Source organism: Larimichthys crocea, chromosome XVIII (assembly GCF_000972845.2).
Source record: "Larimichthys crocea isolate SSNF chromosome XVIII, L_crocea_2.0, whole genome shotgun sequence".
Taxonomy (NCBI): domain Eukaryota; kingdom Metazoa; phylum Chordata; class Actinopteri; family Sciaenidae; genus Larimichthys; species Larimichthys crocea.
In genome coordinates this window covers 14,987,763-15,012,202 of record NC_040028.1, presented here as the reverse complement: position 1 = coordinate 15,012,202, position 24,440 = coordinate 14,987,763, and the positions used below count along the sequence as shown (strand labels likewise).

At 39.6% G+C, this 24,440-nt stretch overlaps 1 long non-coding RNA gene across 1 annotated transcript; it reads left to right on the top strand.

The window, feature by feature from the left end:
- The first annotated feature begins 412 nt into the window (after positions 1-412).
- On the top strand, positions 413-23,776 carry LOC113748191 (uncharacterized). Its single transcript, XR_003464182.1, has 3 exons — positions 413-571; positions 660-743; positions 23,730-23,776. It is a non-coding gene; the product is annotated as an uncharacterized LOC113748191 (long non-coding RNA).
- The last annotated feature ends 664 nt before the right edge of the window (positions 23,777-24,440 follow it).

The window sequence follows — 24,440 nt, the reverse complement described above, 5'->3', positions numbered from 1 at the left end:
TCTGCAACTCTCCTGCTAAATACGACACACTGGACCTTTAAAAGAAATGTGGAAATACAAATGTTAACACAGATGACATGCAAAACAAACTGCTCTGATAAAAGGTAGTGTGTAAAAATATTACAGTTGTATCCAGAGATGATTACTATTAGAGAAAATGTTTCATACTAATATTGTTTTGTAACACAGAAATATAAATAAGATAGGGACATGAAAACTGTATAACAACATATAATTTGACATATCATTAAATAACCACACTTTATATGTGTTTGTTTGCCTACAGTAGTTCAGAATCTACATGGATACAAACGCTGCAACACTTATGATCAGCCAATAGGAACGCTGGATTTCAGCCTGCCGACATCCAATCAGGGCACGACTTTCCCACAAATGAAATAGTGGGCTAACATTAAACAAATGTTTTGTCATGATCTTAATAACTGTGGAGAAGTTAGCTAATATGTGTTTAATGTAATATAACTGACTGAACAGAGACTAACGCAACCTATCTACCTCAACAGGTGGAGCAGAGACGCTGCAGTTCTTTCCACCGGCAGTTAAGTTGCCAGTAAGTTGGTGAATTTAAGAGAAGTTAACTGGAGCTGTATTTACTGTGGCTGAATTTGTCCTTTACACTTGACCCTTTGCAAACACAGAAGCAGCAGGCAGTCACAGCACTGTGCCAGGGGAGCTGCAGCTCTGAGGGCAGTGAGGTACCTCCATCTAGGGCAATGGCAGAAGTAAGTAAACACAGATTTCTCAAAGCAGCTGTGTGTTTGTTGTCAGTGTTATCACCATGAGGTAAAGGTGTCCTGTACTCATGTGCACAATTAGTCCACTGGTTGATTAAACTATAATCTCTAGTTGATTAAACAAATTGTTCATATTTTATCAGTGTTGCTATGCAGCCACTCCAGCAGCCAGGCTGTAACATTATGCTCTGTAACTTCAGTCATCATGTCATCTCCGTCTTGTTGTTAATAGCACAAAGTTAATCCAACCAATGATGGACAAAAAATTCTATATATCATCATGTCTAAAGTTATCCCACTATAATCAACCAGAGAGAGAGTGATCTCTCCCTTCATTTAATAACATAAACAGCATTCGCTTAAGTTTCTTCATCATTCCGGTGTTGGTAGGTAGTCTAGAAGGACGATATTTCCATATTTTTCCCGTTTCAGTGGTATCCACAGTATTTTTATGGACATTTACATATATATAACGGAGTAGCCTGTGAAGCCTGACAACTTCTTATAACTTTTAGACTAGTTGACTAGTCTACGTTTAATTTCCATTTAATTGACGGCAAGGTTAGTCATCAGGAACATTCCTAGTTCAGCCTGTGGTCTTGCAAACAGTGTACATTCAGAGCCTGTGAGGCAGATGAGGCGTCGCTATGTTCGGGTCAGAAATGCATTTGTAATAAGGCCATTGGATTGATGCAGCATATGTGCCAGTGCAACGTGTTAACATCTGGTAAGGTGCTTTACTTTGTAATGTGTTACAAAGTTCAGTACAGTAGAGAGACAGGAAAGGCAGTGGAGAGAGAGAGGGGGATGAAAAGGTCCCAGGCCGAACTCATACTTGAGCTGCTGCAGTAAGGACTCAGCCTTGATACATAGTGCGTGCTGTACCAGTTGAGCTACTAGGACTAGAGGCTTTTTTCTGTTTATCATTGAGATGGATGATAAATGGTATGCTTCCATGAAAACTTTCCAGAGTTGTATAATCCTATTTTATAGCACTAAACATATAAACCGTGTAGCATTTTGCAAACTTATTGACTTGTATTTCATAACTCTGAAGGAATTTCCTGGATTGTATTTGACCAAAACAACACAGCCACACATTTTTGCAATTTTTAATTGCACTGCTGAGTTTGTTCTGAATGCTTTCTAAAACTGTCCGGTCTAAAGTGCCTGATGTGTTTAGATAAATAAGAGTACCCTACATATTTGGAGCCACCATTCCTGAGAACTGCAACTGCGTACGGAGCAAGTCCCCTCAATATCAATATTGCTATAGAAATATCTATATATAATCTATAATATATTATATATATTATATATATATATATTATATATATATTATCTATATATATATATATATATATTATATATGTTACTGCTTGTATTACTCTATATGACACAGTTCGTACATGTTAACTCAAGTGTTGTGGCTAGTTGTGGCAACCTCTTGTGAGTTCCACTCATGCCCCAATTCAGTTCATACAATGATAAAAGTACAATAAAAGGAAATTTAAAAGAGAGAGTCAACACCACGGCTGACAAATAACATCCAATACTACAGAAGTAGTAGTGTATTAGTCAAGTCTTAGGGCATCTGGAGTAAAATTCGCCTCAGATCTGCATGTTGCACATACTGGAAACATGAGACAGATTCTTCATATTTGATTGTGATCTTGTTCACGCTAAATTATGCATGAATTTTGAACAGATACGAGCAAACAAACTACATCTCGTAATGGATCACTCAGTGTCTTCTCTTCTCTTCTAGTGTGTTCTGTTCTGGCCACAATGGGGAAATTAGACATAAATTGTGAATATGACAGATGGCATCAATTTTGTAAGTTTGACTGACATCAGTTGTTGCACACATATTATTTCCCCTTAGTACAAAATAATACAGCTGTGTCTTCATTAAGATTATAGTTCTTACTTTTTGAACAAAGGGCCTGACCAAGGCATTCTGGTGTAAACTCCAGCATCCTGTGACCCTGTGTAAAGACAATTAATGGAACAATGATAAAAATTCCCAATAGACATGTTGCCAATCTGTTTTTATTTATGCACTGTTGTTCTATACAAAACTGAAATGATGGATTGATGAATGATAGATTTTAAATAAACCAATGTGCACACAAAGGCAGGACCAACACGAACACACTTGAATTGTCTTCCGTCTGAATAGAAACTGTTCAAACAGGCATATGTCTCAATCTCAATGACATGTAACCTGACACAAGTCATATAACACACAAGAGCGTGCGCCATGTACTCACAACAAGTTACTTTGTACTTAATTAAAAGACCTGCACAAATCCTGTTATGTCTTTCAACCCATAAAGAAGCAGTCACATACATTAAGACACTGCTGCAATTCAGCATTATAGTCATGCACATTTATTACGTTTACTCTGGGTACCTCAAACAGCCATGCATGACTCAATCCATCTCTGTTTTGTGCAGATAGAATTGTGTGTGAGATGAATATAAGCAAAAATATGCCACAAATATGCACAAAAAAAAAATTGTGCTGAATTGAAACAACAGATGCTTCGCTGATTTCCATTTTATAAATGAAAGAATTATAGCCTCTCATGGTTCTTTATCATCATTTTGACTTTCTCTGCGTCTCTTCCATAATGTGTCCATTTCATTCTAATGTCTGGATGAAGATGCACACTAATCTATTTTTATTTTACCCAATCTGTGTTTGACCCATGGCTATTAAAAAAGATACTATAACTGAAAAGAATTAGGTTAACGCAGCACAATAACAGGGATGTGGGGATTTAAGCCTGTGCCTTTTTATAAATTAGGCAAAATTGCAGCGATAGATCAAATGTCAAATGCTTTGTTTATGGGATTTATATGGCTGTGATAAATGTGATAATATGCATTAAAAATATCACCAAAAAGAGTCATCAGTAACTTGCAAATGACAGTACAGAGGGTTTATTTTCCGCGTATATAATTTTCCACAGAAGAAAAGAATAACTGAATTAATTTTAGAGTATTATCCATTTTTTTCTCCATAAAACTCTGCTGAACGAGGTCAGGTCAGTGCCGACTTCTGAATCTTTTCTTCTGACCTACAGTGTCTTGACAGACAAGCTCCTATGTAATTATATCTCTCTCCCCACCAGAGTTTCTTTGTCTTCTGCTGTTATCTATTTTTCTTGTGTGTTCCTGTTCTGAAACAATGCTAAAAAACTGTTAACACAAAAATATACAGTAAGTCTTCAAATTTATGAATTTATAATTCAACGTTAACGGCACCAAAACATCACAAAAAAATTTATTTGACATTTTCTGAGTGCTCCGTGACGTAGTTGTACATGCAATAATGAATATCGGAGATATTGCATTAATTATTCCACACTCAAACTTTTATTTTTATGGAAGGATTAAGCATCCTTCATTGAAAGTAGAAAACAGAAGCCTCAGCCTTGGATTTCTACTGTAATCTCACAAATCGTCAACATTTTATACACTTTAGACTTGAAGACTTAAACATAAAAACTATCGCATCATCTCTTGTTATGACCTAGTAATAATAAATGTATAGTATTTACATAAAGTGATGATATAAATCATCTCTGCCCTTTCCTTCATCCGGATGGAAACAAATATAACTTTGTATAAATATTGATGGACGATTCACATTCAGATTAAAAGATCAAATTAAAGATTATTAATTTAAAATATGCATAAATCAAACGCAGCCTTTTAAATCTACTGTTGCTAAGTAAGTAGTAAAGTAGGTAGGTAAACATTTGAGTTTGTTAACGACCAACAAGTAAATAAAACATCATCAAAAAGTGTATGTTTAACTGTATGCAAATGAGGCTGTACTGTTAATTTATGAATCAATGTAGTTTCAATTCAAATTCATGTAATTGATAACAACCCCTAACCCTAATTGATTATAGAGTATCTTTCCTAAACAAGGCACCCTCTGATAAAAATCAAAGAACCAAAACATCTGTGAGGATAGAAGGTGGCAGTTCAGAACAGCATTTAACAAAATTTAAATACAGTTTTCCAGTGTTTATTACATTGCCAAGAGTATGACAGGCCCCAGACAACATTCATGAAAGTAATTATCTCAATAAAGCCTAGGTACAAAAACAATCCAGTTCCTCCTCTTTGTGGACATTAGCCTGTTGGCACCGCTGTGCTGTGACTGTGCGCCAGATAGTCCTTTACAGGGATATTCCCTGTTGCCAACCATAATTAATTGCTTTACAGTCTTCGGGGCCATAATGCTCATCAGTTATTAATTAGAAATTCATTTCACTGAATAAATAATGCTCATGATTGATGATGAAACTTGTAATTAGGTTCTTGGAGTAATGCACAGGGGAGAAAGCCTTTACACTTGAATCCAGGCTATTAAATACTGCTCATTTAAGGGACCGCTATACCTCTTGTCATAAACCCGGGCTGCCACGGCAGCATCTGGATTCGAGAAGCAGGAACATAAGTTGTTATTCACATAGGTTATGTTAGACGACTTGCTTCAACAACAACATATGATCCTTTACGCTGCTGAGCTCTTTTGTTCTCGAAAACTGAAACATTAATTCCCAGAGCGTCAGGTTAGAGCGGCAATAACCTGTTATAGAGTTCAAAACAACAGCGGTGCGGTGATTTCACCGAAAGCAAAACAGATTGGTTTATTACTAATGTGCGTCCTTTCACACATGTAGCGTGGTTACTGTCTCATGAGTCCTTCCAGGCGTCATACTGTAGAGCCTACAGTCTTTTTAAGTGACGGGAGAGAAGTGTGAAAACTCAAGCCGTCTATGGCTCACTATTGATTTTACACAGAAGACCCAACCATTGTTGATAGCCTTTTTGATATATTTTCTTGCAACCGCCGGTCCCTTTGGAGTTTTGTGGAAAATAAACCAGTCAATATACACCTATTAGGATTTCTTGATCTGAGCCCATAAACCTATGGTGTACAGTGTTTCCGATGCTCATTGCATCATAATAGAAGAGAGACCGAAAGCTATTACTTTTGGAGGATGAACGATTAACACTCAGATGGCTTTCTGTAGTATTCTACTTTAAGGCCAATTAACATGATTGACCAGCAGTAGAGAGGATGGTGCACCATGACGCCCCTCAACAAAAAGACTGGGGAAAAAAAAAAACAGCAGCTGATGATTGTGTAGCCTCATCAAGCAAGAATACTACTGCTCCTTTTCACCTGTCATCACGGGTGGGAGTGAGCAATGGTAACACCCCACTCCTTCTCTCCCTTCTCCCCTTTGCTAACCAGTATCTGCCCTATTAGCAATTTATAATGGAGATCAAGAAGTAGTCAGTGGAGAATGAAGACAACTGTCTACTCCTCTTCCTAATTGGTTTTATGTTTTCTTTCTGATAAATGGTTCGCAACTACTATAGAGTCTGGTGGATTTCTTTTTTTTTTTTGCCCTAATAGGACTCCGTAACTGGATTTACTAACAGATAGCAGGTCAAAAAGGACATAGAGAGCAAAAATGTTAATTAATATCAATAATGGCCAATTATTAGTTTGACAGAGGGATCCAAGCTAGCTGTGTGCTCTAATGACTCTGAGCTAACTTGAAGGGAAACACTGGCGAATTAGCATAACTGTGTATGCACACTCCATGGAGGTGCCCAGCAAACATCTGTTATGTTAGAAATTCAAATAGAATTCCTATTAGTAACCCTGGCTGTGGTTGCATAATCAGTCATTCTTCTCTGGCCATTTTTGAGGCACTAACAATGCCCTAGTGACTGGTGGAACTCCTCCCTTTGGGGCTTTCCAATCAAATCTGGCCCCATGTGGACCAGGTCCTAACAACAGACGAGGCACTGTGGACTTCTGAGGGGAGCTTTGTGCTCTGACAGGAGCTCAATCTATCCACCCATGACACATGACTGAAGAAAAGAGAAAACTGTTATTTATTTGAATACAGCAGACACGAGTTAAGGAATTAATGTAGAAATATAGCCTTCTGACTCGCGAGGATACAGCTACTTATTCCCCTGCGCCCCTTTTTGTGTTTTTACCCACATGCAAAGTGGTTAAAACACACACAGAGGCACTGAATTGTTTGCAAGTTGTATTTATGCCACGGATTCTAGTTCAATACTGAATAAATATAGTACGAAAGAAGATTTATTAATTTATACTGAGGTCATCTGAAGATAGCAGCTTCTTTAGGATATTGAAAACAGAAAATATTCTGCCAACGAATTGATTTTCTATTTGGAGAAAGTAATGTTATTTCCCAGTGCCGCGTGGGAATTACTGCACACTACCGTATGGATGCTAGTGGGCATCTTGCATTCGTTGTTGAACTATCTTCGTAATCAATGGCTGCTGTTATGCAGAATAAATGCACTCAAAGACAAAAATCATCAACATCCAAGATCCATCCTTGATATTTGTATATGCGATGACATAAAATAAAAATGAAACCCAGTTATCTTGTGGATATTATTGAGTTGAGCCTTGTATGGCTGCTGGGTTGAGCTTCATTTTCCATACTGACGCTGGCATGCGGGAAAATAATGGGATAACGAGGGCTGCACCTTTTCATGGGCCTTACTCTTCAGTCCACAACTAAATAATTCAATAGCACTGTTAGGTTTGTGGACATTAGGAACACATCTAAAACTTATTTACATTTTGGATGTTACACTCAGGGAATTGTTGCAGTGAGCGCACTTTAATGCTACATTTATCACTGCAAGACATCAATTACTCAGTTGCCCTCTTCCCACCCAACGAATAATAATGAATCAAAAACATCCCGCTAGATTAGTTTTTTATAGTGACGTCAAGATAAAAATAATTCCACAACTTAGTTTATCTTCTGTAGTTTGCTCACTGAGATGCTCCTTTATTTGAGATTCAGTACACATTCACTCACTCCCATGCTAAGAATGTGTTTCATGTTTGTAACTTTCTTATCTTGGTGGCAACTCCATGTGTAAACACTTCCAATATATTGTAGGGATAACCTTAAATTCCTAGCCTGCCTGACGAGGGTCGGAAACCTGTATAACGCTCGGTTTAATGTCAGTGCATTAATTCTTAAAGTAATATTATTACCCTTCGCTATCTGCAGAATAGTGTGAGACTGCTGTCACGACTTACAACTCGGTGTGACCTTCTCTGTTATAATCTGAGCATGTAATTCCCTCTAGTGTAATGTCATGTTTGATCAGAGGAGCTACTAGTGTCCTGATCTCAGCAGTGCACAGCGGGAGGTGTGGCGAGTCAAATGGACAACCAGAGGTTCCCCTTAAGGGCAAAATTGAAGCTGTCTGCATATTCTTCTTCCCTCACCGTGGTTGGCTTTGCGGGACGATTTTAATATTTAAATTCTGGAGCCGTCAACAGTGTGGTATTTGAAAGCAAATAAGTGTCACATGATGACTGATAATTTACATTAAATCAGAAGTTAAGACAGTGTTTGGAGGTGAAATAAATCCCCTAAAATGAGCTGCCATATTTTTCTGAGCAGATTACATATTTATTTATTCATTTATTTATTTGGTTGTAGACTTTTTTTTTTTTGCTTTAAGCGCTTTTTTTTCTTCTTATTTGAATTAAGATCTGCGTCCTGAATTAATATCAGTTTGTTAATAAAAAAAACAACATATGTTTGGTGCACAGTGCTGCATCCAACAGATTTGGGCACAGTATACATGACTGGGCGACTCCATGGTTGTATATATGAAATAGCTTCAGCTTTACGCTCCTCTCCATTCCATGGCCTCCGGTGTATAAATTTAGTTGATGGTTTTCGTTTCTCTTTCTTAATTCATTGCAGTCGGATTCCTCTTTGATGCAGTTCTGTTGTCCCCCAAACAATTGAAGTGGAGACAATGGAGGCATAATGATAGATCCGTGTACCCACCATCTGTAAGAGCAGCTGCTCCCTTGCATCTGTACAATATGCTGGAGCGGGGAGCCTCAGTAATCTGCATAATAAGGAGAGGGCTTATCTCAGTCTAGTTAATAATCACAAGCAATCGATGCACTTCATTCCCTCACTCTTGACTGATGAAAAAAGCAGCAAAGTTTTGGTATGTTTGCTGTATCCTCAAGATGGGCAGGGGTCATGGCGTAATGCCAAGCTGTTGATTTTGCCTGGAGCTACAGATTTAGTCTGCACTCTATTTCATCTTTTCATGAATACCATAATTACAGCAGGACGCTCTGAGTTATCATACTGCTTCTCCCCTCCTCACTCCCTTATAGGGTTTATAGCCTCCGTAGCAATGCTGGAGCTCATATCAGAATTGGGTGTATGACTCAGAGTCTGTGATAAACACATAGCTCGCGTGGTGTTGATAAGAGTCGCAATACTCTCAGACTGGCTAGAAGATTGGCCCCGTAAAACACTAAAAAATTCATTGGAAATGTAACCTCCTGTCTGAAATGCCTTCTTAGACACTACAGCCTCTGTGCATGTGGTCATAACACAACTGTATAAAGTTGTTTTCTACAGGGCTTCACATCTCAGCTCAAGGAAACATTTATCTCTGAATTCAGAATAGTTTTTTGTTGTTTGGCCACAAACTTGCTGGTTAGTTTGTTGGACTTTAGACTTACCGAGCAAATCATCAACCTACTGCTTTAGTTAGAAAGTGCAGAAATGTGGGACATGGAATTTTTAAAAATTGCAATAAGCAATTCATAAAGAACTGATTTGACTATAAACATTTATGATACTTACTTACAAGAGGGGTTTGAGAGTCAATATTTGGTTTTAAATACTTGTTGACAGTCTGGGAAGACTCGATCTATCCATTGAATGGCTTTTTCTGTGCGATGTCCATATATGACATCGAACATTTGGTCGTGCTATTTAATAAATGCCTCGGGGGTTTGCGAATCAGTATATTATTATTTTCTTAAATGAACCCCCTATTTATTACACTTGGTAATAGCCGCTAAGGAGACACTACATTGATTGGATGGAAAGTGTACAATATTATTGATCAACAAAGTCTCCCCTTGGTATTCCTTTGTTAAATATGCTCATTAAATCAAGTCTATTTAATACTCTGCAGTGTGAAAGTAGAATAAGCTTCTAATTGTTCATGTTCTTTGTTTAAAATACCGTAGGAACAATAAGACTCGGTGCTGTTTGAGAAAAACATGTTATGTGTGTTTTAACAGAGACGTTTTAATTTCAGCTGGAAGTGATCATTTATATTTTTTTCACTCATTAAATCCTTTTTGTTTATGAATTACACACGATCACATAAATGCAATCACACTTTTTTTTAATACTCGCTGATGCTACATGAATGAATGGCTTTTTTTCATATAGCCAGGAATATGCAGGTATACTGTGTATTAAAATTGCCATCCACTTCCCATGGTTCCTGAACCTCCTAATTAAGCATGCATGATGTTTCTCTCCCAGCTGCTAGGCTTCTGAAATGCACTTGGCAGGTGTATTGAGCCCCCCAGTGAGGCCCGAGAATGAGAGTGGTATACGTAGAAGTGCAGGTGTGACATGTTAGGAGGAGTCCAGGTGCTTATTGAGTTATCAGAGGCAGCCACTACATGTTTGATTTATCATCTGGGGTTTAGCATTGCCATATCTGAGCGGCAATATATCAGACAACAAAATAAAATGTTCAGAAAATTACCCGCTGGAGCGTGATAACTTATATGTAGCGCACTGTCGGATGTAGCGCAGCACCGACTGACACTTCATGTGAAAAATTGACAATGCTTATTGAACCTGTATGGTGACAACACACACTAAATCATGAATGCAGAGCCTTTAGCCAAGCCAAAGATTCACCTTGAATTCACCCTTTAAGTGTTATGATTTGTCACTGATTTGTGGTTTATGGTTTGTTTGTCTGCACTTGAATCAAATAGTAAATTACAGCAGTGGTACATTGGGACGCAGGTCTCACTCAGGGTGCAATACCAGATAGACCAATTAGATACGTTTGTACGTCTCATAAACCACATCCATTAGAAGTAGTCTTCAGGTACTCATCATACAACATGCGCTCTTTGAGATGAATTCCATGCTTACCTCTGCATTCTTCAGAGCCTTAAACTCAGAATGAGCCAGCCAGTCTCCATGAGCACATAAAAGGTACCCAGATTTATGGGGAGGTTTTTATCCTAGACTCAGGCACCATCTGATAAACAAGCACTCTTTGCTTGAGGCTAAATAATACTCTTTGAGGTCCTGATTTACAATGCTGTGAAGGACCCATTTGTGGTTCAGCTCTGAGGCACGCACCTCTGTGATTGGTCATCCGTAAGCTCAAAATTTGAGCTCAGATCTACAGCTCACGAGCTTGAGGATTTCTAAATGGACAAATGCGTAAGCGATGGTAGGGTTTTTATTCAGAGTTAATAGATGAAGAGAAATGAACTTTTCAGACATGTGAAAGGCTCTTAGATTTAACAAAATCCTCCCCAATTCCCTCTGATTGAAGTTAAAACTGAGGCAGCGTGCAGCCAATCTAATATTCCCGGCTTTTTAAAAGGGAACTCATTGGGGTATTGGTCCACTACATGGACTCCTATGAGATCTGATTAAAGGGAAATCCCTCAATGTTTTACCCTCACCTTCTCCATAATAAATCAGATGCACATTGCAAATGCCTAAATTTATCTTGCATTGCCTCGGTTGACAGAAAGAAAGAACTAGTTTCTAGTGAAGCGGATAGATGGCCAAAAATACTAATTGTGCTTTGCCCCTTTTTCAAATATCTCACATGCAACTATTTTTTACTATAATTTGAAATATAGTAAGTAACGCTTGACATTTATTCAGGTATTATACAGACAGTATAAAATAATAGTTGAATTAGTGTCTGAATGGTTTTATGACATGTTAAAAGGGACATTGATAATGATGCTTTTTAATGGAGCATATTTAAAGTATTTCAAATTGCCACACAACCTACCGTTGCTTAAAAAAAGCACCATTCAGTGTGTAGGCTTGTATATATATATCACGGCAGCGAGCATCTCAACTAATTATTCGCTATAAGTGCATGGACCCGAGGTTACAGCACAAGCAGTTAAATAAATTCAAGTTCAATTGCGCGTACGCGCGAAAAAGAAGAACAAGCAAATTGTCCATTGCTGACATGCACAAAATCACGTGTTTACAAGTTCTTGGTGCATGACAGAAAGTTCTGTAGCTTGGATATTAACCAGTGAATTAACTGCTAATGATAGCATTAATGGAAAGTAAAAAATCACAGATCATTTACTGTGCACATGTGGCAAGACGTGCAGAAGAGGATCAGACCTAGTCAGATTTAATTCATGATATTTTATGTTTTATTACGCTGAGATTGAACTCATGTTTTGTGTTTGTTTTTAAGCTGACACCATCCTATTTTTATCCCCGTCCTCTCATGTTGCAGCGTACACATCAGACACTTCATTTACAGGCCTTAACTTTAAAACCTCACACCTCTCTCAGACATATTTATCCTCATATCAAATGTCACCAACGCTGCAGTTGTTAAATGAAGTTCAACACCTGAGAAACACAAGTAACCGCTAAATTTTTGCTTGTTCTTTTTTTGTTGGTTTATAGAAATTAAAACACTGTCATTGCGTTTCAAATACATCTATTTAAAGCCTTGTCTTTTTTATTTGATGTTTATGGGGTTGTGAGGAGGCCATGACATTGTTAGGTCATATTTTGACACATTAATTGGACTAAGGGTTTTTCATCACAGCTGTTGGGAAATTAAGAGGAGATTGAAAGCCCCTGATGTCTTGTAATTACTGTTTCATGTTGTGAAACAGCAGCGCTCCCTGATAAATGGGCAGTAAAAGCAATAATAGAGCAACTACCGTACAAAAAGAGAGAAACGTCAAAAGTTGAGTTAAGGGGAAAGAAATCCTATTTAGATATTAATATAAAGTCATATTTTTTACACTCCATCCAATCCATTAGAAGTAAAGTTGGAACAGAATTACACGGTTAACACTGCTGCTGTGATCACAATCAAGTATTAACACAATTAACTACACAAGCTTGGCAGTGTAACAGCATGCTTAGCAAAGGAAATGTTCCGCCCAGTGTGTTTCAGGCCATGCTCCAGAGAGAGAGGGGGGCTGCATTCAAAACAAACCGCTGTCCCTGATATCAGCTGGTTAATCCTCTCCTTTTAGTGGCTTTATTGGTTCATTCAAGAGGGTCTGTTGACATTCCCCCTGCCCTGTTAAAAGGCGACTGCATCTCAAGTGAAATCTGGAGTGTTCTTTACACAGGCGGGGAGCCCCATGTGGCTCCTGCCTCCCAGTGGGCCTGTGATTTTCCTGCTTTAAGTGTCTACTGTCAACACTAATTTGTCCCACTCCTCCTCCGCCCCCTCCGGAGGGGGGTGGGGGGGGGGACGCTCTCCTAAAGTTTTAATAAAAGATCAGCTATAACTCCCTGTTTTCTGGGGGTGAGACAAGAGCTTTAAAAGCCACAGAGGCAATAAGATGCCAGGTAATGATTACAAGGCTTGAACAGAAGCAGTTACCAATACCACATGCTGTTTTACACAGCACACTGAAAGTGTGTGCTGCAGCTAAAGGCTGTCTCCTTCACAGGAGTCATCTGCAAATCAGAGACGTGGTCTCAGCATTAATCGGAATATTGGAGATATAAATAACACTGGAAAGGAAAAAGTTGTCATTTTTCTACACTGTGATTTTGACGACATGAAAAATGATGTTGGTTCAAAATCCCGTTAGCTGTTCTGTTTGTTCTTCCATAAAAATCTACAATCTCCTGCCAGCAGAACAGAGGAATCTTTGTTTGTTTGCTGTGTAGTGTGCTGAAATATACATATATATATATCCCTTCCAACTCATTTTCTCCATCACTTAAAATGATAACAGAAAGCAATTCTCAAATGATGTTTGTTTTAAAAACATTGTTTAAAAGTTATACTTTAATTTTTTTCATTTTATTTACTAGCTGTGCGTGTGTGTCTGTACTATTTGCGGCCTAATACGAACTGAAAGTGTTGTTGCAGCCCAGTAAATCCCTTTGTGCGTTTTCATTTATCCATTTTCCTCAGGATTAATAAGAGCAACATGATTGCAAATAATAGTTTCTGACATGTTTTGCTTGAATAACCATTTCAGAGCTCGACAAAGTAAATTGCTCCATTTCATTTGTCTGCCTTTGATGTCTAAAGGAAAATCAATGGGAAAAGTAATTTCTCTCCTGCCATTTAACCAAATTCCCATCTACCTGAATGATAGGTCCCTGGGAACGCAGTCAGGAGACTTTCTTTTCAATTATCCCCGACTTGTTTACATAGTGTCTCGTTCGCTGGACTCGATGTTAACATACGAATCTCATATGGGTTTGTCTGGTATTGAGGAAGCTTAATGCAATTTCACTTCTAAGGTAGGCAAGAACCATGTAGGAAATTGTTCAATATCTCAGTCGAAGCCCAATTTTTACTGCATTGTTTTGTCGCACAGTGTATTGTAGGGTTATGGTAATGTAATATGCATAATTCATACACCTAGGGCCCCCTCCTCATTTTTGATTCTGCTGTCCTGCCTGTTCATCTGAAGCTGAATTAATTCTACATTGTCCATTAGGCGGCCATAACACAAGGCAATGCCGTCACACACTATGGTTGAACTGAAATTCCCTCGAGGCGAATGGTATTCTTCATTTTTCCATTTTTGTATACGGCTGTACAAGAATTGCTTTGCAAAACGCCACATTTCTTATTTTGGGTCAAGACTGATGTTTCAGACGCCGAGATAATAATTCTCCGAAGTAATAGGAAGCATTGTCACGAGGAGCAGAATGTATGTTTTGTCGTACCATCCGGAGATAGAATTTTTTTTTTTTGCTTTGTTTTGTGCTAACTGTGTTTTAGCTTGTACTATTCTCAGGTGGATTAGTGGCTGCGAGAGCACAAAGAGAGAGCGTTAGATGTGGCTTGTTATCCTCTCCAGGGTTCACTTAGAGAGCCCCAGACTGCTGCAGTTGTGACCTTCATAAGGCACTGTCTCCCTGCTGGGAACACACACACACACACACACATGCACACACACGTACACACACCAAGCACATCCACTCCACAGCCGGCACTCATTGGGTCATGATGGGGCTAAGCAGCCCCATTACAGCATGCTCATCTAGGCTGGGATCACGTGCACAAAGCGTAGAGATGGACTCTAGCCAAGAGGTCTTGGACCCGTGGTTTCTAGCTCCACAGCCCAAATGTACTGTACTTAAAACAGCAGGAAGGAGTTAGAGCTGTGAGATACAGTAAATTAATGTTCTTCTTTGTATGCTATATCTGTGTCATCTTTTCCTCATGATACCATTCTTGAGACGTTTCAGGCCGAGCTCTGTGTATTATAAATCCATTTTTTGGACGTGCCATGGTCAGTTTAATGATCATTATGTGGCTCAGATGGAAAAACAAGGGAATAAGGTGAATCAATGATCGATTTTACAATGTGACTTGATTCATGGGTAGTCCTGTGATAAATGGCCATCTTATCGAGCCTGAGGGTAACTGTTGTGATATAAATTTGTATGTTGTGTGAGAGAAAACTCATGAGAAAGGCCTTTTTGGCTTTGCTTTCAGTGTGTCATTAGTTGATAAGTCTTAATAACCCATAACATCCTGTTGTGTACTCTGCTGTTCAAGAGAACATACTGTGTTATCTAATGACGACAGATTATACAGCGGCACACAGTGTAAAGTTAACTATGAGACATTTCAGATATTCATTATGGAACCGCCGTGCAGCTGTGCCCTCCAAAATCTTTTGAGATCCAGATTTTAAATCCCCAAGCACCACATCACCTTTTTTTTTTTCTCCCCCTCCCCATTTTTATTGAATTAGTCAAATGAGATACAGAGTTGCCTTTCTCATTGAGGTATGTAGCTTCTGTGCCAGCTCTGTAAGAACGCGGGCATGTATAATATCAAGCATAGGATCTGTCTTTGATTCTAGCTGATGGGAGGGCGAGCTTCACCTAAAGGTACTGAAGCAAAGAAATAATGGTATACTACACTGCTTGTGAAAAGCAATAGGAGAACGGAGGGGGGGGGGTTCACATTAAAAGTGTCTCTCTAGGTAGCTGACATGACGCGACTAGTCAGACGTAAATAATGACAGACGGAAACTATCATGAGGTCTGTGAAGCATCCGCGTGCTGCCATCATTTTCTGTCTAACCTTGCATTGCCAGCAGCTCACCAGCTCCAGAGATCATTTAAAAAGCAGACTAACGATGCCGCCAGACCTAACACCAGTCACAAGGATTTGCATGAGTTTAGATCAGCTAAATAGTTTTTTATTTTATTTTATTTCAGCCATAGGTGATGATTCGCACGTAGTGAGATTTGCCATCTTTTAAACTCGTGTATCATTTTTGATAATTGATGTAAAATATCATTTTTTTAATCACAGAGTTTTTCCAGTTAGTGTTCTAAGAAGTGTGTCCGTTCTGCTTTTCTGCTACACGTATGTTTGCCAAAACTACTGGCTGATGAGGAAAATAGGGTTCATTTTTCTCTTTAAGTGGATATGTCACTTTTTGAGTGAGGGTAAAATGATGATACAAGAGGACTAAAAGTTAATATCAATTCATTGAATGACCCGGGGCTTCCATGGGTTGGCTTTTTAATTACATTCTGTTCATGTGACATACAGTTGCTTTACTACCTGTAAATCAAATTTAAATCAGGTACCACGAAGGGCACAATTGAGAAAGATGGGCCTAATTCTGAAATGTTTATTTTTGCATCGCATTGCAAGAGATGAGGAAAGTCATTTAGCTCGGGCAGAACGCTTTTTCTTCGCACTGATGCGCCGACCCACGACACGTCTAAAATAACATTCCTATAATTGCTCTATGGCTATAATACCTTTATAGTGTTTTTATTTTTCTGATTAGGTCATTCATTTTCGTGCTTCAACCGGTAAGCACGTGCACATATTTCATGCGGAGGATATGTACGAGATATGTTGCATTTAAGTGATGTGAAAAAATAATTTGAATATCTGCATAGACTCTCATTTATTGTCCCAGCTCACTGCTTCCTTACTACAGGACAATAACAATGCAAAACAAGAGCCCATTCTGCTATATAATTAAAATCATCTTTGGGGACATGTTTTGCTCTGCACACAAAATTTGAAACTTAAAAAATGGCATGGTAACGTATTTGCATAATATAACAATGAGTCCCACTCAACAAATTTATTAGTCTAGATTCTGAAAAAGCCATGGCAAAGCAACTTGCGTACTATAATTGGCATCTTGTGGTTTGCTTTCCTGAGGAGAAAGTGAATTTTATATGCTTTTTATAATAAATAGCATATTTAAGCACCCAGGAAATCACTGCAAGACATCCATCCTACATCGTTTCATTTATTCTAGTGTGTTTAATTAAAGCTCGGAAACTACATGCAATTTGTGTCTGAACAGTGTCTAATGTCTGAGACTGGTTATTAGATATTAAATTGATGCATAATTCAGGCAATTAAGAAAGTAATCACACAAAGTAATGTAATGGAAGTTAATTATTACTGCATAAGCAAACAGTTCATCAATGCTAGTTAACGCTGTGACTGCATCCCTAATATGCTCACGAAGCACGGAAATTCCTCTCCCTCAATGTTTTGATGTGCTGATTAAACATTGTAGAGGCAGATTAGTGGAGAAAAGAAGCAGGGCCCTCTCACCTCCGCTGTTCCTGAGCGACAGGGTTCAGTGTGTTGTCGCAGCAGGGAGGTGGAGGCGGAGGCGGAGGCGGGGGGGGGGCACTTCTTCAAGCGCCAAAAATTATGATGAAGGTTGATTCAGTGCAGCCGAGTCCAGTCTACACCCACGTCACAGGCTGACCTGTCCCTTTATCTATCTATCTATCTATCTATCTATCTATCTATCTATCTATCTATCTATCTATCTATCTATCTATCTATCTATCTATCTATCTATCTATCTATCTCTCTATCTATCTATCTATCTATCTATCTATCTATCTATCATCTGTATATCTTCTTTCTTTTTCCACGTCTTCACAAATGCACAATGTAACCTTGTGTACCTGTCGTTTCACTTGTGCAGAAAAAAAGCTCTGTGACAACACAGTGTTTTCTGTGTGGTTCAAAGACCCAAAATCACGTAAAACCAACAATGGCCAGCAGACACACACACACACACTCCTCTCTCTCTCTCTCTCTCTCTCTCTCTCTTTTGAAGACATCCGATAAAACAAGACCTTCCAGCCTCGGGTTGTTTTCCTGAGTAAACATGCGTGTCACAGTTGACCTTTCCCAGGGTCAGGCTGCTTTTATATTGGCTGACATGTTTCCAACTTAATAGAACTGTTTAGCAGAGATCCCCTGGGCCCATATATTTATTAAGCTGCAATGAGTTGCATCTGTCTGGTTGAATCAAGAGGACCAATCAGCTGAGGTCAGACGCGTAGTAACGGAGAAATATAGACGCAGAGCTTCGTACGAACACAGATGTGTGCAGGTTTGCAGCATGCACACAAACACACATCCAGAAACTGTTCCAATTTGCAACTAATTACGCGAGCTTATTTCCTGCTCTTAAATGATTATGGTGTTAATTTTTAGCTCATTGCAGCTCATGGAGCAGTATATGTGGTAGCACACTGTATGTCAGGGATTGTTAGAGGCTGAGCAGCATGTGGTCTAGTGTGACACTCTTTTGTCTTGTTTTCTAAGCAGTTTTCTGAGGTGTATTGATTTATCTTTGTTCAGCCTTTGTACAACATCCCATAATGCCGGTCATTTTCTTAGACTGATTTTAAGCCCCTGTCTGGTAATCAGGGATAATTGTCAATTATCACAAGGAACCATCAGATCAATTACTGCAAAAATCAATGCAGCCACTTGGCTTGTACTGCCTGTTTTCTTCCAGCAGAACTACCACCTGGAGTGGTAAAAGAAAAAGAAGCTTGTAAATCTAAAGATGCATATAAAACGTCTAAAATATGAAGTTTTTTAGGGCTGCTTTGTGTTGCTGGAGAATCATTGCAGGGTAGGGTTTTACGGTCATGTTTCTGAAATAGCGAGGCACCAGATGCACCTCTTGCTGCTGTTGTTTTATAACACCTAATGGAGACAAAACTATTGTTACCTCTTAAACCGAAGGCTGTGTATTATATCTTTTCCTTTTTATGAGCGAGCTGGAGAGAGCCTCTATTCCTGGTGGCTGAGATGACTTTTGTGATGAAAGTTAATGTCAGGGAGTCCTGATGTCCTTATTTTCCTCTCAGAGGCAAGATTCCACTTTCACCTTATGAAGGAAAGACGCCATCCGCCGAATGGCTTCCCTCCGTGTATGGAAACAAATGTGCTGCTGTAATGGAATAGCCCGGTCAGCAGCCTAATGTATTATCTCCTCCTCAACGTATTTATTTACACTCAACTACTCCACAAATTGTCTTGTCATCTTAATGGGGGAGGATTAATCTGTTGCCATGCAGGCTAAGGTGAACGAGAGAGATTGACTTTTTCTAAACTTTGATTGTGGACCCAAAGGGCAACTTAACATTTTAAAGTTTGTGATTTTAGATACTGCTGCTCTGCTGTTTTCTTTCTATCCGATTCAACACAAAGTAGACCTCGTTGAGATAATCCTAAGTAGGCTATTTACGTATTCAATTATCATTAACGCATCATAAGTGTCAGGCTTGCACTACACAGGCTTTATACTTTTTCATTATAACAATAGAGTGTGTTGTTCAAGGACATACGTTACGTCTCACCACTGCGGAAGGACAAGCTATATCAAGACAAATGGTAAGGTCATCATTAAATCTATCGCAGTATCTGTAATGTTTAATACAGAGTGTGTTGTGTCTACATATTAGATATTGAATCCTTGTTTAAGACGGGTGCCAGAATCACGTTGTCCATTTCGATATATGTCAATTGTGCTATAATCATTTTCAGTGAATCTAGCAGAGATTGTCATTTACCCAGTGTCCAAACTGCTCATATTTCATCCCCACCTGAAAGAGGCTGCCATTGAATATAATCACATACACACCTACTGCATCAGACCAAGAGAAAACAGAGTGTGCACTTTGTGCACAGCTATTTATATCAATAAGTCCCGTGCTGAGAGGCACAAAATGAGCGTTTAAGCTGCAGGGCCCAGAGAGCTCAGTAGCAGGTGGGCAGGCTGCTTCGAGGTGCCTGGGCTGAGGGGGTACTCGCTCTTTTACAGGTGTTGCCCATCTCGCTGTGCATCCACGGCTCTGGGAAGGTTTAGGTTTGGGAGGGAGTGGGACAGCTGGAGCAGCAGGCATTGGGGAGACAGAGCAAGAGCCTCCTCTCACTGTCGGGGCCTCCGCAGGTCAGTGCCTCTACCCAAAGGGACGGCGGAGCGAAACGCCATCAATTCACAAACAAAGGACCCACTTCACCCGCCACAAAGGAAACATATGTGATAGAGCTGACTCCCGAGCCGCTGCTCACTTTAACATGTCAGCCTCCCCTAATTAGCTTTGTTAACTCCCTCTGCTGTCTGCCCAACTGAGGCCCAGTCACATGTGGGCTTTGTGTTTACAAGGGCAAATGCTTGGACTCGCTCCCAAAAACAGACAGTTTGCTTTAACATGATACGCCGGTTTGTTTAATCGGTCCTAAAAGGAGTTATCATCTACCGCTGAAAACCATCCCCCCGAACAATTGCCCAATTATAGATGGATTCTATTGACATGGTATTGACATATTGATTTCTGTAGCGCAAACAACCAAAACGTTACAGCCCTGTTTAAGGTTTTGCTGCAGAGCCCTTACATGGCATCACATGTGCATGTGCGTCCGAGGCGAGTTGTTTTAGATGAAAACAGCTGCCCTTCAATCTTTATCGGGATGTTTTGGAGTCATTACTGGCCTCAGCCTTCAGACTGTGGTCTGCCATGCGTTACATGTTGCAGTCCACACTGAGCCTCATGTGACCCCTGCTGCTTACCCACTGGCAGTGCAATTTAACCAGGCTGATGACATGCAGCATGACATCCCTCTGAGAAGCGTCCCGCTCACAGCCTCATTGAGAGAGGGGGGGGGTTTTTTGGTCAGGGAGTGAGGTGGGGGGGTGTTGAATGTGTGAACTGCAGGATTCCTCCCTGACCTCTCTGGAGCACAAATCAAATTGGGCTGTGATTCAGGAGGGGTGGTGTTTGCTTTGGGTAATTTTTCATAAAATTGAAGTCATGCGTAACACATTTTCTTTTTTTTCTTCTTTTTTTTTGAAGGTAGGAAGGAACCAAAGCAGAAACTTCCTCAACTTAAGTGAAATGAAGGAGGCGTCCTGTATACATACAGTAGATTCGTGCTGTGAATGAATCTCATTATCATAAGTCAACCTCAGTCAGAATTCAGCCATAACTAGATGTGTCTGGCCTGAACACTAGGTGGGTCTGACAACTGACACGGCTGAAATATTTATAGCCTTGATGTTTACGATTTGCTCCACTCTGTTTACCTCCCAACAGTGGCGGTAGATTTTTTTTTTTTTTTTTTTTGGGGGGAATTTGATGGAAAATAGCACGCAGCGAGCCTTGATGTATTCATACATAGTTTCATGTACGCCGCAGTACAGTGGGTGGATTCCATTGGACTTGTATTTAACTAACTACTCTGTGAAATTCAGCCTCTGGCCCTGCTGGCTGCCAGACAAGTCCAGCACTTGAGAAGCACCCGGCCCAGAGCTGTGTGACTGCTGCTGACTGAGTGTCATGATCCCAAGATCTCTGCTTTCTCTTTGACAGGAGGGTTTGAAATTCCTGGGTTAAAAGTTCTCTGAGATTATATCTCAGAAGGCTTTTGTGATGATGGTTCATGACAGGTATTGCTTTCAAGTGGGTGAAGGAATTCTGCCGAATGTCTTTCCTGCAGAGAACTTCGAGAAATTGCGTCAAGGAAGACATACGAATACGAAGTATTGAGATAGTTTATCTTTAGTTATTATTTTTATTTCTGCGCCCTCTGATTGGATTCACTGATTGATTAAAAATTGAGGTTTATTTTCGCTTAAACAGTTTCCAGACTGTACTCAATAAAATCTACACTCACATTATGGTATCAATAAATGTCAGCACATTAGAGATGCATTTCCCTGCGTTGAAATAATGATTGTCCTGCTCTTAAGGGATGACTCACTAAGTCAGTTATTATCCATGTGCATTCAGGAGTAACTGTGACCTTATTTACCATGACCGTTTCTTATCTTACACCTCTTATATTAGCATTATTTTTAATGTAGATACAGGTGTTACACACATAAATATGCATACATTACATCATACAGTAATGAGACATATTACATGAACACAGCAGCCCAGCCCCCCCTATTTACATTTACTTTTAAATGACATATTAGTTTATGGTTATTTTAAGCTACTGCAGTCCATCCAGTTTTTTAAAGAGTAAGAATATTTACCAAGCAAATGTGTATCAAAATATGGCATTATTCCCTGATAGGTGAAGCATACATACTTTGACATGCCTCAGCAACTCAATGTATTCTACACACTCACTGCCAGCCATGACAGCAGACTCCTTTTTGTTCTTTTTCTCCTCTTTCCTGAACACTAAGAATAAAAAAAAAAAAAAAAATCACAAGTACTGTTGTGGAGAAATACCAAGGTAACAGTCTGGAGATGTCTGGCCAAAAGGGATTTGTCCCTCTAGGTACAAGGTAGGGAACGGTATGCCCTGCTATTTTGCATTTCCGAATTGCTTAGCTGCCCAAGCATGCTTTATGTGGGCCAGGCTCTTGAAGTGTGTCATAGCATCATATGACCGCTGTATGGGAGGCTTGCTGTTGGACCTTACCCAACAAATATGGATTATGTTAAAATGGGCTTTGAATTGACGAGGATATGCTAATATGTCCCAGATGGCTATGTGAGAAGCGGACGGCGGGGACATGCAGACAGTATATGGCAGAGGCAGTGTTTGGCAGGTCCATCATTCCGTCATTAAAGGCCACATTATTACTTACAACAAGGCTTGCATGACAATTGCTTGAAAAAATGCAGTCCCTCTGAGAGTAGCCTGTTGTGTCCTTCAGTTTCTCTTTGCTTTTCCTCTTCCTTTTTTTTTTGTTTTGTTTTCTTCTTCCTTGCAAATCTGTTCTCAGCTGCTGATGCCGTAGATCTCGGTGCTGTGTAAGGGGGTTTGTGCTTACCTTGTTCAAACATCAATAAGACAGGCTATTACTAGCTGAGGCCATTCATTAATATAATGAGATGGTTTTGCTTTAATTGATAACCGATCGGTGTTGATGAGACATTATGCACTTGTGGATACAATATTTTGCTGCATTTTTTCCTAAGTTGAACTGAAGCACCTGCATATTTGTTTTAGAGAGGCAGGACTCCTCTGGAGCTATTATTCTGCTGTACCACCGGGCTACCAATGAGCTGTCCCTTCTGCATTATTATTGAACTAAGGTATTAGGTTTTCAGCTGCACAAGCAGAAAGATAATGGTGGCTTATGTGTAAGTGTGCATTTGGGACAGCCTCTGTCCTTTTGATATAAACAGCCATATAAATGACAGGATTAAAGACAAACACTAAATGATGCCAACTGTATTTCACCTTGAGTGATAAAAGTGTTATGACTCATTTTTTATGATATGCTGAAATGGCAGGCATTATTTAAAAACATCCACATAGAGCTGGACTGATTGGTCAGGTGATCGATTAGTAGTTTGACAGAAAATTAAGTAATTTTCGTAATTGATTAATTATTTAAGCCATTTTCAAAACAAAAATGCTAAAAATATACCTGTTCCAGCTTCTCAAAATATGGGAAAATGTGCTATCTTCTATGAGAGTAAACTGAATATCTTTGAATTTTTTATAGTCGGTGAAACAACGTGAGCATTTTTCAAACTATTTTCCTTCTTGAAAATTAACATTCTGCACTGTTTTCTCACAAATTTACAGACTAATGATCGGGCCGATAATCAGCAGATTAGTCAACAATGAGAAAGGTGAGTGCAGCCCTGTACTACCCGTATGTATTTATTGATGAAACATAGCGGCGTTTCTTCATTGAGCACTGAGGATTTGTGCGCTGCAAGCAAGTGTAGAGATGTAGTTTGGCATGGAACAAATGAGTACTGACACCACATCCAAGCACATCAAGGATTATCATCACAAAAATGACAGAATTAAAGATGTCAGGATTGGCTTTGAACCTCTCTCTGGAGACGTAGCTGGGTGGCTAGAGAACGAGGGGGTGTGGAGGGGTGTTACCTTTTGTTATAGATTTCTACACTCTGTATTTGCTGGGGGCATTGTTAGCACACACCGCCTCCAGCCCAGGACTTACACAGGGCCCCCAGCAGATGCAGACTGCCCTGTATACACACACACACACACACAGAGACACGCTCCCTTACTACAACCACAACATCCCTGGAAGAGGGAAGAATAGAAGCCCTGGGGCAATTCAGCTAGTGTGGATCAGTTCAGATGAGGCACATTAAGTGGCTAGTGATAAATTTGGCATGGCAATTGCAAACACCATCGCTTTTGTCTGTAATTAATTCCAGTGGTGCCTGAGGCCTTCCCTGTGTTGCTACTGGTGTGGGCCAGCAGTGCTCTCCTAACGAGGGCACATTACAGCCAGGATTATAGCCCAGATAAAGGTGC